The sequence below is a fragment of the Euphorbia lathyris genome, chromosome 8 (genome assembly GCF_963576675.1).
Source record: "Euphorbia lathyris chromosome 8, ddEupLath1.1, whole genome shotgun sequence".
Taxonomy (NCBI): Eukaryota; Viridiplantae; Streptophyta; class Magnoliopsida; order Malpighiales; family Euphorbiaceae; genus Euphorbia; species Euphorbia lathyris.
This window is the reverse complement of record NC_088917.1, coordinates 22,162,367-22,178,578: the sequence shown is the minus strand read 5'-3', so window position 1 is coordinate 22,178,578 and position 16,212 is coordinate 22,162,367. Positions and strand designations below refer to the sequence as shown.

General features: G+C 31.7%; 1 long non-coding RNA gene across 1 annotated transcript; it reads left to right on the top strand.

Annotated features, from left to right (window-relative positions):
• Window positions 1-12,324: 12,324 nt before the first annotated feature.
• LOC136203219 (uncharacterized) lies at window positions 12,325-15,824 on the top strand. The gene is made up of 4 exons (XR_010674749.1): window positions 12,325-13,999; window positions 14,611-14,696; window positions 14,832-14,907; window positions 15,214-15,824. It is a non-coding gene; the product is annotated as an uncharacterized lncRNA (long non-coding RNA).
• Window positions 15,825-16,212: the final 388 nt, after the last annotated feature.

Sequence of the window (16,212 nt, the reverse complement as noted above, 5' to 3'; positions counted from 1 at the left end):
AGCTTGCTCAGATTGAGAGTGGTCAGCATCATCGGCCATGAAGCATATGTTTGCCATTTCATTTGCATCAGCTTCGGATGATGTTGACACATCATTGTCACTCCATGTTGCTACCATTGCTTTCTTGTTTCCCTTCTTATCTCTTTTGAGGTTTGGGCAGCTTGACTTGATGTGCGCAGTTTGGTGGCACTCAAAACATGTGACAGACTTGAAGCTGTCCTTCTTGTATTTTTCACTGGACTCAGCTTTGTATCTGTCATTTTTTCTGAATGGCCTTCTACTGTTCTTTTCATTCTTCCTAAACAGATTCTTCATTTTTCGTGTAGACATGGCCATCTCTTCATCGTCTGATGAGTCAGCTTCAGTCGAGTCAGCTTTCATGACAAGTGATTTTTGTTTCTTGTCTTCTGACTTTTCTTTCTCTTTAGCTTTAAAGTTTTGCATTGAGATCTCATGAGTCAGCAGAGATCCGATCAGCTCGTCATATTTGTATGTGGTCAGGTCCTGAGCTTTCTACAGCAGTTTTCTTAGCTTGCCAGCTCTTGGGTAAGCTTCTCAAGATTTTCTTTACTTGCTCTTCTTCAGTGAAGTTCTTGCCGAGTCTTTTCAGCTCATTTATAATATTAGTGAACCTAGCATTCATTCCAGAGATGTCCTCATTGTCGTTCATTTCGAACAGCTCGTACAATCTCATATGTTGGTTCACTTTTGACTCTTTGACCTTACTTGTGCCTTCATAGGTCACCTCGAGCTTTTTCCATATCTCCTGTGCTGACTTGCAACCTGATATTTTATTGTATTCTGCAGCATCTAGAGCACAGTGAAGCATATTAATAGCCGAAGCATTGTTTTGAAGTTTTCTGAGGTCATCTTCTGACCACTCAGTTTCACTCTTAACAACTTTCTCATTGTCAACAGCTTTATATGGCATGTATGGGCCTTGAACTATTGCAAGCCATGCACTCATGTTTGTGGCTTGAATAAAGTTCTTCATCCTATTCTTCCAAAATGTATAGTTGGATCCGAAGAATAGGGGAGGCCTACTAATAGATAATCCCTCAGGGAGTATCTGTGTTGTTTGGTTCCCGGGAAGGAAACGAGTGCTGTTCTCAACCATTTATGGGGATCCACTCAAGATAGTTATATCTTTGAGTAGTGAGCTTAGGCTCTGATACCACTTGTTGGTCCCGTGTGATTAGTTCCAGGGGGGTTATGAACTAATACAATTTTTTTTCGCTAATTAATCTTGCTGACTTAATTATTTTGATGAGTTGATTATCTCAGCTTGGCCGAACTTAGCGTAAGACAGCTTTAGTCAGATGCTGACTAAGACTGTTTTACTTGAGAGTTGGGAATTGACACTAGTGTGGTCAGTTTCCAACTCAACACTCCAATTTACTCAGTACCAACTTCTTACAGTTTATATGCTGAGTAAATATAACAATCAACATAAGCATATATATATATATATATATATATATATATATATATATATATATATATATATATATATATTTGAGAGAGTTAGAAGTTACTCAGTATCACTTATCCTGGTTCGACCTCTCTGCCTACGTCCAGTCCCTAGAGTCCTTCGGGCTTTTAGAATCTAATACTGAGCTCTTTAATGGTAGAGCACAAACCGATTACAGGCAGTTGAATATGCAAGAGTACCGTCCTCTATTCTTCTACTTAACTCCTACTAAGCACCACAACCCGGTACTTAGATTTCTCTACCACTGAGTGTTTACAACCAAGCACTCAGCACAACACTCTCAATATCACGATTGATACAATTTGTTCTTTTTCAAATAAAGAACACTTTAGATGATTACAAATAATCAATCTAGCATTTACACAGGAATAGAAAAATGGGTGTAAGATCTCTTTCTTGTTTTTTTGAGTGCTTTGAACTTGTATTTTTCTCTCTTGTATTTTTCTTGTTGTAATTCGACAATGATCCAAGGATTTTGATTGTCCTTATATAGACGAAAATCTGGAGGTGGATCATTTGAAATGATTTAGCCGTTAAGTCCAAAACGGCTCTTTTGGGAGACAACTTCTGGTCAGCTTCAGGTGTCAGGCCAATCCTGTCTTTTGATTTCTTCAGACGTCAGATTTGTCTTCTTGCTGCAGATGTTGTCTTCTTGTGACAGTTTGTCTTTTAGCTAAATTCAGTTGTCCTATGTTTCTCGAAATTGACTTTTGCATAATTCCGAGATTTCTATTATTGGTGCAGACAGTTGTTGGATTTGTCTTTTAGCTAACGGAACACTTGTGAATTACTAAGCTTTACTCCGATGATCTATTGTCGGCCAGTTTTCATACTGAGTTCTACTCACTCAGCTTCACTCTGATAGACCATGTCACTGTTTGCTTGCCAAACTTCCTGTTGAGTCTTCTTTCACTCAGCTTCCTAGGTCAGCTTCGTTCTGCAAGACTGTTATTAAGTAGGGTTCTCTTCTTTCATGCTGAGTTCCATTCTTCACTCAGCTTCTTTGACCAGCTTCATTCTTCAGCTGTTGTTCTAGGGATGACTTTATCTTTTCTTATGCCGAGTTGCCCTTAACTCAGCTTGTGCTGTTTTTATGCGGACTTTGTCCTGTCTTATTTTTGCATTTATACTCAACATTGAACAAACATATTAGTACAATTAAATCAAAGCACTTAAATTTAATTGTCTCTTAATCATGGATTAATTTTATCAAATCAAAATCTTGTGGAAAGGTGTTTCAACACTTTTTGCTCTGGCACACCCTACAACACAACAAGCACAAAATTAAAATAATGTACATCAACCTAACCTTTACGTTCTAAAAAATTTCACACATGTACAAAACAAATATACAAGTTAAGAATTACCAAAAGTGCAGTCCATTTGACTTTAACTTCATCATTCTTAGAGTATAATTTAACAGCGCTGTTAAAATAAAAATCATTAAAATCAGTTACATCATCTTAATCTTCAAACATAGTTATATATCAAATAAACTATAAAACAAAATACAAACAAAAAAACATACTCATTCACAACATCAATCCATACATCTCCCTTTGGCAAACGCCTTCTCAAGGGATCCAACCAATAAGCTCTAAAATTCTTCAAATCGATAATTGACAACGTCCAATGTCCACTGAAAATAATACTATTATTATTTCAAAATAAAGAAAATTACTTAAAAAAATATTAAATAAAATAACTAAAACAATCATACCCTGTATTATATGGACACAAAAAGATAGACTTATCCATCGTGGACATCTTCAATCGATTCATCAACTCATATGAGCGCTGGCTTACTGTTTTAGAACTTCCAATGGAATAAGTGTAATGATGATCAACAAAATAAAACAAATTCTCCATTCCTCTTTTCTTCAACAAATTAAATAAGTAGCTACATAAAAACAAAAAAGAACATAGTAAGAATCAACTACAACTAATATAAATAAAACTATAAAATTTCAAAAACAAAATACCTCATATAGAAAATTATAACGTTGTAAGTTATCTCTTCCATATGAACCATAGAATATATATCCTGCCTCAACAATAATGCTTTAGCAGAATGTCCAAACAACTCTTCACCAACAATATAGCTAACAAAATTCCCTTTCACCAACTCCGCATTTGCCCATTTGCACAACATCCGTAACTTATCTGGAATATTTCTAGGCAAAGCTTGCAAATCTACATCCACCGCATCTTCTATCACCACGTTATTAACTTCATCATCAACAACAAACCTGTTGACAAAACAAACAAACTTAAAAATAAGAAGCATAAAACGTATGTTTTGAACAATAAAGCATATGTTCTAAACAATAAAGCATATGTTCTAAAATATAACAAACATTAAAAAACATAAACAAAATATAAAATAATTATTTTCACATACATTACTTCAGGATCAGAATTATTCTTCATATCTGCACCATCCGATTTCTCAACAAAATTTTTTGCTTGTGTAGATCCACCTTCAGTTCCAACAAAATCAGGCAACTCTTGACTCAACAAATTAAAATTCGGACAAGAATATTTTTCTTCAGATTTCTTCATTGGAGTTTTACTCTCTCTCTGATCTTTCTTCTCTCTTTTAATTCTTTTAACCAACGCATCTATCTCATCAAAAAGTTCAGAATTAAAATAAGGATGACTATCTTGACTAGACAAATCACAATCAACATCTCCAGTCATTCCTGAATCTTTTTTACTTTCCGCTTTGTTCTCATTAACTACTTCTTCTTTCCCTCCTTCACTTTGAGAAACCGGATCTTCATTGCCTCGAGTATATTTACTCCACAAGCTGTTGATCAGATTAGACATCTCAACACTTGTACCATCTTCACCAAAAACAACATTAGCTTCTTTCAACATACAGTACATTTCATTAACTTTAGAACCCAATTCTTTAGCTAATGATTGGAACTTAGCAAGAAATTCCTGCATATACAAATCCATAATAAAAAACAGGGCATGTTATAAATAATATTAAGCATGTTCTAAATTTTAATAAGCATGTTCTAAAATCTAATAAGCATGTTCTAAAATTTAAAAACAAAGATAAAGATGTAATAACGTACAAAAATTTGAGCAGGTCCACTCGAAGAAGCTTCTCCACATTCCTTCCTATTGGCTCCTTCAGCATTTTGATTATCTTCTCTTGGCACATTTCCTTCATCCATATCCATATTTTCTCTTACCAAATTTTCTCCCACCACTATTCTGTCTAACACAATCCCACTTCCAAATCCCCTCATCTTTTTCAAAACCATCCTCTTTTGTATTCGTTCTTTATTCCAAACAGATATCAGTGGAAAATCTCTTGGATTAACAACATTAGCTCGTTGAAGCCTATCAAAATAACTTATCTACAAAAAAATAACAAAAATGAATAAGTTATACACAAATTAAAAAATAAACAACAAACAAATATTATCAAACACATAATCAAAAAAATAAAATTACACTTACCAACAAGAAAGGAAGGGGACCTGTAAAAAAAGTAGGACTCCTTTTCCATTCACTAACAGAATCCAACAGTTGCTTATATGCAAAAGAACACCAATCCAAATTTGCAATTTCCTTAACATTCCTACAACTATAAAGAAACTTATAGTTCATAGCCTGGTTCTTGGTAGAACGAATACAACAATTCACATCACAGAATACAAAATGCAACAAAAACTCATCACACAATGGTTTCGTCTTCAGATCATTCAGCTTAGCAATCACAGTACTATTAATTAGACTTTCAATCTCAAGTCCAAAATATAACCTCCATTGAGCAAAAAAAAATCTGAAGACTCATCTTCACCAGCATCTTGTGGCTCCTCAATCTCTACACCTCCACAAGGCAGCCTTAAAATCATCCTTAACAAACTTCAATTCTTCACTATTATCCAGCATAAGGCTACACCTATCAACATTAAAACTATTCACAAGTTTTTCACAAAAAGTAGCATTATGAACATCTAAACTTAGATGCAAAAACCCACCAAATCCAATCCGCTTAATTGCATCCTTATGAGTCTCCGGAATATCATGAAGAATACCCATAAACTGTTTAGGAGGTATTCTTTGACCAAGAGCAACCTTATTCCATTTAAAAACATTTTCATCATCACCTACACTAACAACCTTCTTCCTCTTCTTTAAAAAACTAGAAGCAACAGACAAGTTTCTAGCAAACTTCACTTTCTTTACCTTCTTAGCATCAACATCTTCCTTTGAAGCATCAACATCTTCCTTTAACGCATCAACCGAAGCTTCAGAAACTTGAGAAGAATCAAAACCTTTACTAGATAGACTCCTTGTTTGCCGCCTAAATGTACCTTTCCTAGATTGACTACTAGTTTGCCGAATCAACTCACCTTTCATAGATTGACTCCTGGTTTGCCGCCTCAACAAACTATTAGACGGAACGACGTAACTAGACAACAAATCATTGTCAGCAGGAATGGCTGGCATTGAAGGTCTTTTCGAAATTGAATGTCTTTTAGAAGTCCTTTTAAATCTTCTAGAAGAATGTATTTTTTCAGTTCTAACTTCAACAGGAACAACAGTTTCACCTTTCTTCTTATTTTTCTTATCTTCATCAGAACAATATTTTTCCATAATATCATCCAGCAAATTCTGATCAACAACATTCTTTGAAAAAATCTCTTCTCCATTGCCGCCCATTTTCTAAAAAAACAGAACATATACTCAACATTTTAGAACAAACAAATGCAAATATAAAACAAATATACAACGAAACATAAAACAAATGGAATAACTCATCAACCAAACATAAAGTAATTTAACAAAGCAATAACTCAACAACAGAACATATGATCAATATTTTAGAACAAAATAATCTTAGTTCGGGTAATTTTTAACCATAGGTTGTTGGGTATTAAAATGTTCGTCTCGTCAAAACGAGTCCAATGGAATGCAAAAACATAAAACAAAAATAGAACAAACTCAAAAACGTTCTAAAACTAACTACATTTGAATACAAAAAACATACAAAATCATACCGCAACAAACTTTGAAAGTTCAAACAAGCGAAAACACCAAACAAACCAATATTGTTTTAACAGAACAATTGTTCAATATTCTAGAACAAAACACATGCAAATATAGAACAAAAATAAAATCATTTTGAAACTCATTAAATTGGAAAATAAAACCACAACAAAATATCAAAGTTAACACAAATGAAAAACTTAAAAGACAAAAGCTACAAAAATTAGGTCTCAAAACTAAAAAATAAAGAACAAACATAAAACAAAACAATATCTCATTAATAGAACATACGTTCATAATTTTAGAACAACAAATACAAAATATAAAACAATAACAGAACAACATAAAAACATTCTCAAACTGAATACATTTGAATACAAAAATCAAAGAAAAACATACAGAAACTTCTTTATAAACATCAAACAAACGAAAACCTAGAAAATAAAAAAACTGTACAAAATCGAACTCAAAATCAACAAAGAATATAAAACAACAAAATAAACGAAACACATAAAGCAACAAACCTCGTTCAGAAGAACAAATTCATAGAAAAAAACCAAAAAACGAAAAAATGCAAACAAAAACAATGAACAGAAAAAACGAAAAAGATAAGCAACTAACCAGATTTAAGAGGAACAAATACACGGTAGAATCGATGAAATACAGAGCGCAAATCTTCTATAAAAACCAAAGTTGATTGACGCTAGATTAGAAGAGAAATGACAGAAGATAGAAATGAGGAAGAAGAAGAACAATAAGTCGAGGAACGAAGTCGAGGAACGAAGAGACTCAACTCTTCAACTTCAGAAACGTGCGCAATTAATTACCAAAACACAGCGTTTTGGTTAATGAAAAACCCCCAAAACTACGTAGTTTTGGGTGGTTCTCACCTAAGGTGAGTTCTCACCTAGGAAATGGTTCTTACAAGAGCCATCTCCTATATATATATATATATATATATATATATATATATATATATATATATATATAGTAGAGATCAGGTGTGACACATCTCTTATGGTGTAACAAGTCTTATTGTGTGACAAGGACCAATTTTGTAATTAACCAAAAGGAGGTGACAAATTTGTAAATAAAAGGAAAGAGAAAATTGTTTTATTTTTTTTCTTTAAAATGCATTTTCCCGACTTTTCCAACATTGTTTTTCAAAAAATTTTATACCGTTGGACTCGTCTTAATTAGACGGTCATTTTAAGATCCCAGAAGCTCAGGTAAAAAAATTTCCGATGAACGGAATCCGCCGATCTGTTTTTCTGTGAGAAAACAATGTCCAAAAAATTTCAGAAAATGTAAAACATCATTCTGAGAAACTTTAATTCTTGACTCAAAGTGAGATTCCATACGATTTAGTCCCAAATCAACGGAATCCGGCGATTAGATGGGCGTTTTCCGGTGAGAAACCCAAAAGTGCCCAGAAAATTCTCAAAACATTTCAGAAAATGTAAAATATTATTTGGAGCAACTTTATTTCTTGAGTCGAAGTAGGATTTCTTACGGTTTAGGCAAAATAAATTGTTGAAGCATGTAAAATTGATAAAATTAAGGAACAAGTTTTATTGGGACTAAACCGTAAGAAATCCCCATTCGACCCAAGAATTAAAGTTTCTTAGAATAATGTTTTACATTTTTTAGAATTTTTTGAGAATTTTATGGGCACTGTTTTTCTTGCCAAAAAACGTCCACCCGGATTCCGTTCACCAGAAATTTTTTTACTTGAGCTTCAGGGATCTTAAAATGACCGTCTAATTTAGACGAGTCTAATAGTATAAAATTTTTCGAAAAACGAGGTTAGAAATGTCGAGAAAATGTATTTTAAAGAAAATAAATAAAACAATTTTCTGTTGGAACAATATAAGTATTATGTTGGAACAAATGTTACACTGATTTGGAACAATTTCGTACACTGTCGGAACAATGTAAGTAGGACAAAAAACCGTGCCGAGAAAATTATCAAAAAATTCCAAAACATGTAAAACATTATTTTAAGAAACTTTAATTCTTGGCTCAAAGCGAGATTCCTTACAGTTTTGACCCAACAAATTGTTGAAGCATGTAATGGATAAAATTAAGGAACAAGTTTTATTGGGACTAAACCGTAAGAAATCCCGCTTCAACCCAAGAATTAAAGTTTCTTAGAATAATAGTTTACATTTTCTGGAATTTTTTGAGAATTTTCTGGGCACTTTATTTCTCGTCAGAAAACGTCGACCCAGATTCCGTTCACCGGAAATTTTTTTACTTGAGATTCTTGGATCTTAAAATGACCGTTTAATTTAGACGAGTCTAATAGTATAAAAGTTTTCAAAAAACGAGGTTAGAAATGTCGGGAAAATATATTTTAAAGAAAAGAAATAAAATAATTTTCTGTTGGAACAATATAAGTATTATGTTGGAACAAATGGTACACTGATTTGGAACAAATAGTACACTGATTTGGAACAATTTCGTAAACTGTCGGAACAATGTAAGTAGGACAAAAAAATGTACCCAGAAAATTATCAAAAAATTCCAAAACATGTAAAACATCATTTTAAGAAACTTTTATTCTTGGCTCAAAATGAGATTCCTTACGGTTTTCACCCAACAAATTGTTGAAGCATGTAAAATGGATAAAATTAAGGGACAAGTTTTATTGGGACTAAACCGTAAGAAATATATCATCGTCCCAAGAATTAAAATTTCTCAGAATAATGTTTTACATTTTCTGAATTTTTTTGAAAATTTTCTGGGCACTTTTTTCACTAGAAAACGCCAACCCGGATTCCGTTCACCGGGATTTTTTTTACTTGAGCTTCGTAGATCTTAAAATGACCGTCTAATTTAAACGAGTCTAATAGTATAAAATTTTTCGAAAAACGAGGTTAGAAATGTCGGGAAAATGTATTTTAAAGAAAAGAAATAAAATAATTTTCTCTATCCTCACATTCCTTTTATTTACAAATTTACCACCTTACCCTTTTCAATTATCATCAAAACTACGTAGTTTTGTTATGTCACACAATAAGCTCCTTGCCACACCTAGACCCCTTATCGCACTCGATCTCACCCCTATATATATATATATATATTGTGTGACATAACAAAACTATGTAGTTTTGATGATAATCGAAAAGGGCAAGGTGGCAAATTTGTAAATCAGTGTACGAAATTGTTCCAAATCAGTGTACCATTCGTTCCAACATAATACTTTTATTGTTCCAACAGGATAAATCAGCGTACCAATTTTTCCAATAAAATATTTATATTATTCTAATATAATACTTATATTGTTCCAACATAATGAATCAGTTTACCAATTGTTCCAAATCAGTTTACCAAAAATTCCGGTGAGCGGAATCTGGGTGGACGTTTTCTAGCGAGAAAACAAATGCTCAAAAAATTCTCAAAAAATCCAAAAAATGTAAAATATTATTCTGAGAAACTTTAATTCTTTGGTCGAAGTGGTATTTCTTACAGTTTAGTCCCAATAAAACGTTTACCTTAATTTTATCTATTTTACACGCTTCAACAATTTGTTTGGTCAAAACTGTAAGGAATCTCGCTTGAGCCAAGAATTAAAGTTTCTTGAAATGATGTTTTATATGTTTTGCAATTTTATTATCTATCGTCTTCAATTTCATTTTTGTTTTTTAGTATTTAATATAGTATCTTCAAATTTATATTAGTTATATTATTTAGAAAATAATTCTAATTCTTATATTATTCCGACAGAATAAATCTATGTACCAATTGTTCCAACATAGTAGTTATATTGTTCCAACAAAATGGCTATATTGTTCCAACAAAATATTCCAACATATAGTGTTGAAAGGTATAACCAAAAAGTGTCCAGAAAATTATCAAAAACATTTGAAAACATGTAAAATATCATTTTAAAAACTTTAATTCTTGGCTCAAAATGAGATTCCTTACGGTTTTGATCTAATAAATTGTTGAAGCATGCAAAATGGATAAAATTAAGGAAAACGTTTTATTGGGACTAAACCGTAGGAAATCTTAATTCGACTCAAGAATTAAAGTTTCTCCGAATAATGTTTTACATTTTTTGGAATTTTTTCAGAATTTTCTGGGCACTTTCGGGTTGCTTACCGGAAAACGTCCACCTGATCGCCAGATTCTGTTGATTTGGGACTAAACAGTAAGGAATCTCACTTTGAGTCAAGAATTAAAGTTTCTCATAATGATGTTTTACATTTTCTGAAAATTTTTGAAAATTTTCTGGATATTTTTTTCTCACAGAAAAACAGATCGTCAGATTCCATTCACCGGAAATTTTTTTTACCCGAGCTTCTGGAATCTTAAAATGACCGTCTAATTAAGACGATCGGTATAATTTGTTTTGAAAAACGAGGTTGGAAAAGTCGGAAAAATGCAATTTAAAGAAAAAAAATAAAATAATTTTCTTTTTCCTTTTATTTATAAATTTGTCACATTCCCTTGCTTAATTATAAAATTGGTCATTGTTACATCATAAGATTTGTCTCACTATAAAAAAATTGTCACACTTGATCTCCTATCTCTCTCTCTTTATATATATATATATATATATATATATATATATATATATATATATATATATATATAGTTAAACCTCGATAACTGAATATCCGATAAAGTAATAACCTCGATTATATAATAAATTCTTCCAGTCCCGACTTGGGGTAATGGACTAAAGTAATAACCTCGCTAAATGCATTAAGTAATAAAAAATATTTAAATCCTTAAGGGCACCATGAAAATATAAAGTAATAATTATTAAATTACATACAATATATATATATACCCATACCTTTTAATCAATCAACTAGAAGTCATTTATTCTGAAAAAATGTGTCACATCCGTGTTCAAAATTTATAGTGTTTATACCTTAACAATATATTAGTTACGTTTTTAAATTAGTAAATAATTGATTGAATAATCCGAATATAATTTAAAGACCAACTTTATGTCTTTATGTGAAAATTTATAACTTTAGGGTAAAGTTTATAAAAAATTATAAATAAAGAGGACCTTAATTAAGATTTCGCTAATCAATAATATTATCTTTAATAATGCTCATTACGTTTTAAAAAAGTTATTTAAAAAAAAAAATTGAAGAAGGACTAAAAATAAATAAACATAATATAATATGTTTATGTGTCAATTAGATATAAATTTATGTGCATGTGTCAACTAGAAATAAAAACATGGTTTTTGTATGCCCATGTGTCAATTAGATATGCAAAGAATGTTTCATGAGGTGTCCATCCATTAAAAATGAAATATATATACATATAGAATATATCAATAAAAAAGGGGAGATTTTGGGTGTTGCGGGGAGACCTATAGTTTTTTGGAAATGTTACTATAATTTACTAGGATATAAAAAGATTTTTATGGGTAAAAACTTATCTATTTTATGACGGCGTGAACCGGCAGCTGTCAACGGTTTATGGGTAAAAACTTATCTATTTTATGACGGCGTGAATCGGTAGCTGTCAACGGATCATAACGATGAATTTTCGGTGTTATATCAACGAGTTACAACGACGAATTTTCGTTGATCGACAATGAAATTCATCGGTGTTATATCAACGAGTTACAACGACGAATTTTCGTTGATCGACAATGATATTTCGGTAACTGTATTTTATATCTAAATAATCGTATTTTATATCTAAATTATTTTTAAAATATTCTAGCTATGATTTTAGTTTGGTTCCGATAGTTTCATTAAATTTCAACAAGTTTACGAATAGTGATTTATTAAGTCAATAAGCTATTAATGAAACTATCAAATTTAGACAATTACATATTAAAATAGATGATCAATTAGAGGTTTAGCTCACGGTCACGGAAAGAATTTAATAGACGATTAATTAGAGGTTTCGGTCAAAGAAAATATAATAATATAAAGAAATTAATAATAAAATTTGTACGGATAGACTCGTAGCAGTGTCACGAGTCTAACTAAACATTCGATGTAGTTAACGATATTAGTTTAGTTTACACGTTACAATTCCGATAGTCCGATAAAAGTGTACGAAAATAGTTCGGTAAAAGTGTTTGATTAACATTTTAGAGACTTTAAATTGTCGAGTTAAAATAAGTTATAAATTAGAAGGATTAATACCGATAGTTGTTTAATAGAGTCTATATCAATTTGAATATAAAAGTTCAAATATAATTTGAATATAAAATTAGAGCGAATATACTATTAGTAGTTTAACGTGGTCTAAGAGTATTCATAGTTCAAACTAATTATCCAGTTTAGAATTTTTGTTTCGGTGACCGGAATTGGTCCGATAAGAATATTTACTTTTAAACGATATAATATTTTGAGCTATTTAACTCTTGAAGTTGAATTAAGTTATGAATCGATTATTTTATACGAGTTTTTAATAATTTTATTTATATTAAAAGAATATTTAATTTTAAAGGATTTTGATATTTTGTTTATAAACTATTTTGAATAATTGTGATTGTTTGTGAAATAGTTAATTGAAGGCAAATGATTTGGTTTTGTTGTTATGGAATTATTTGGAAATTTGATTTTGGAAAGAGGTTTGAGGACATCATGATCTTATGAGTTTTATATATCCATCTAGAGTAATCCGGACGGTTGGTTTTGATATTTGAAGACCATGTTCAGTGAGGAACGTGGCCTGTGTACACAGTCTAAAGACCTAGTCGGGTATTGGCAGCGAAGTGTTGGGTAAGACCAATACGGGATTAGGCAAGGTTAAAGAGACGTCACTACAAAAAAGAGAGTCTATTACGATACTTTTTTAGCGACGCTTTTTGACATGTGTCTGTATATTTTTATATTTAGCCACACTTATGTATTTTTGTCGGTTTTTACTATCACTTGATGAAGCTTTTTATTTTATGATGGCATTTTAAAAAAATTAACTACGCTTTTATACAAAACATCGCTATTTTTTTAAAAAATTAAAGACAGTTTAGTATTTGCATCGTGAAAAAATGTTCCGATATTATTTACATTTTATTATTTTTTATTTTTTATCCCCATATCTAATAATTCAACAACGCTGATTTAAAAAAAAAATAACATTCCATGAATGTTCTATCTGAAAGTAAAATTAAAAAAAATACATAACATCATCGAGCGGGAATAAAATAGAAAGTTCCCCCTTTTTATTTTGATCCAACAGATACGGACTTCACAAACCCATAAACCCTCATGTCATGCCTCCATAGTCCCGCTCTCTCGTCTCTCTCTCTCTCTCACTATTCAACCCAGCCTCTAGACCTCGTCATGTCTCCTCCTTCCCACCTTACTCGGCCTCAAGTCTTAGCACAACTTGGTTCAAGTCCTTGCTTCCTCCTCTATCGATTTCGTTAATCGAAATAGCAGTTTGAGCCTTCTCGTCGGAATCTACTTGTTTCTTCTCCTATGGTGGATTATAAAGAGAAATATTCTACTGTGGAATCTCAATCGGTTTCTCCATCCCTCTCTATTGGATCTCGGATAGGTAAATTAGATTTTTCATTTCGAAGTTTAGTTTCCTCTGTTTTCTTGAAACCCTAGTTCCATTCGCTAAAAACTCTTTGATTTCAGAACCGTTACACCTTGACTAATTAGATCACTTTTGGGGTTTTCGATTCACAAAATATCATCTTTTGCCATTAGTCCTTGGTGTCTCATTGGCCATTGAAAGTAATATTTTCAATTAACTTTTGGGATTTTTATGTTTTGGCATAATGTCAGGAGTTCCAAGCTGAATAGCACATTTCAAAGACATGGATTCCATATAATGGTACATGTGTTTATATATGTGAGCTTGAGCTTGAGACAACTCATCAATGTTACCTTGAAACTCCATAGTTGTTTTTAAGTTTTGCTTGTAAAATAAGGTTCAAAGTTTCTTTATTTCAACTATTTTCAGTTCCAGATTACGTGTATAATGGTTATAATGGTTACAGAGGAAGTTTCTTTGCATCAAGAATTTTCCTTTGCTGACCAAATAAGACCCTTTAGATTTGATCTTTTGAGTTCAAACTAATGCAAGTTTGTGTTCCTTAATAAATTATTTATTGCCACTTTAACTCATTGAGTTTGATTTAAAGGCTTTATTTGTTGTAGGGATTACCACCACCAACTATGGAGGGGTTTAATTTCATAAGTGCATCGTGTAGAAATTTGAGTAAAGAGACTCCATTGAAATAGAGGTATATGGATATTCCTCATTTTGCAGCTATTGGACTAATGGCTATATGATTTATAATACTGAGCTGTGTGATTGTGATTCTGCAAGATAATAATTTCACTTTTTTTTTTTAATCTTCTTGCTACTTTGTCAGCAGAATTTGCTAGAAGAACAACTTTTAAATGTCTAACTGCAAAAGGAATGCAGAGTTGATGTTCATCCTTTTTCTAGAGGTAAATATGCTTTTTCTCTTATGCAATTCTAAACCAATTCAGCAGCCACTTTCTATTAGGAAAAGACTACTGCAACTGGTTTGATTTTATCCCTGATGCTTTAGTTAGGATCAAGGGAATTTTGGATGATGTCGCTATCTTTATTGTGAATTCTAACTCTTGGCCTGACCTATCATTGGCTTTTACTGTTAATGATTTTAGTTCGTTTATTAGAAATGTTTGCAGCTTCTAAATTTATTCTTTCTATACTACAAATTATATTATTTCCTACCTTCATCAATGACTGCTTAAGGTTATTTTTCTCAGGTGAACCTTTTTCTTGATCATTCTCAAGTAACTGGCCTGGAATGCCTGCAGGGATAGGGATGCAACTTGGGTGAAATTAATGATTCTTCCCGCGGTTTATCATATTTGCTGATTTAACTTGTTTTGTTCTGTAGTGATACTATGTTCTGTCAAAGGAACTCTGAGTGAGATACTATATAACCTTTGAATGCATAAGCTAAGAATGTGTACTATATTCTATTGTGAAATTACTTAGCAATTTTTTGTTATGAAAGGAAAATATATAGTCGGTTATATTTAATCTAGTACCTCTATGTGTTATCAAGTTGAAACTTCAGATGTTCTGTTTGGTTGAACACAAAATTAAATGTTTAATCCTTTTGTAATACTTGCAGGTTTTGCTGGAAACCGGAATTATTGTTGAAGTACTCAGAAAAGCTTGTCAAGGTTGGAGAAAACTAAGAAAATCTGTATTTGACATTGTGGATTGATTTCATCAAGCTAGTAAAGTGAAAGACTGATAGAAATTTAGAAACTCTGTAGTGTCCTTCTTGGTTCACTTATAAGTCTTGATAGCCTTAAAATTTGTGTTCTATTTTTTTTTTCTTTTAGGAAAACAGAGTTCTATGTTACTAGTTGATAATAACATCTTTACTCAATAAGAGTGGTATTGATGTGCTTTATTATATTATTGTATTGTTTATATATATATATATATATATAGAGTGAGGCTATAGAGAGGGTTTTCCTTACTTTTAATTCTAAGAGAATAATAGAGTTATTCTAGTTACCAAACAATATTATAGTTATTTAATTAAACAAATTTAATTAAATTAAAACTCTAACAGCTTTCTCTCTCTTCTTCTATTGAACACGATCCACCGTGCGCTCTCTCCTTGTTCCACTTCACAACTGTTTCTCTTCTTCTTCCCTGAAAGATTCAGGGCTCCAGCCAGATCAGAATCGATGAGTTTCTGTCAACAATCCGCTATCTAAAAACAATTGTATACTCGATTTCTT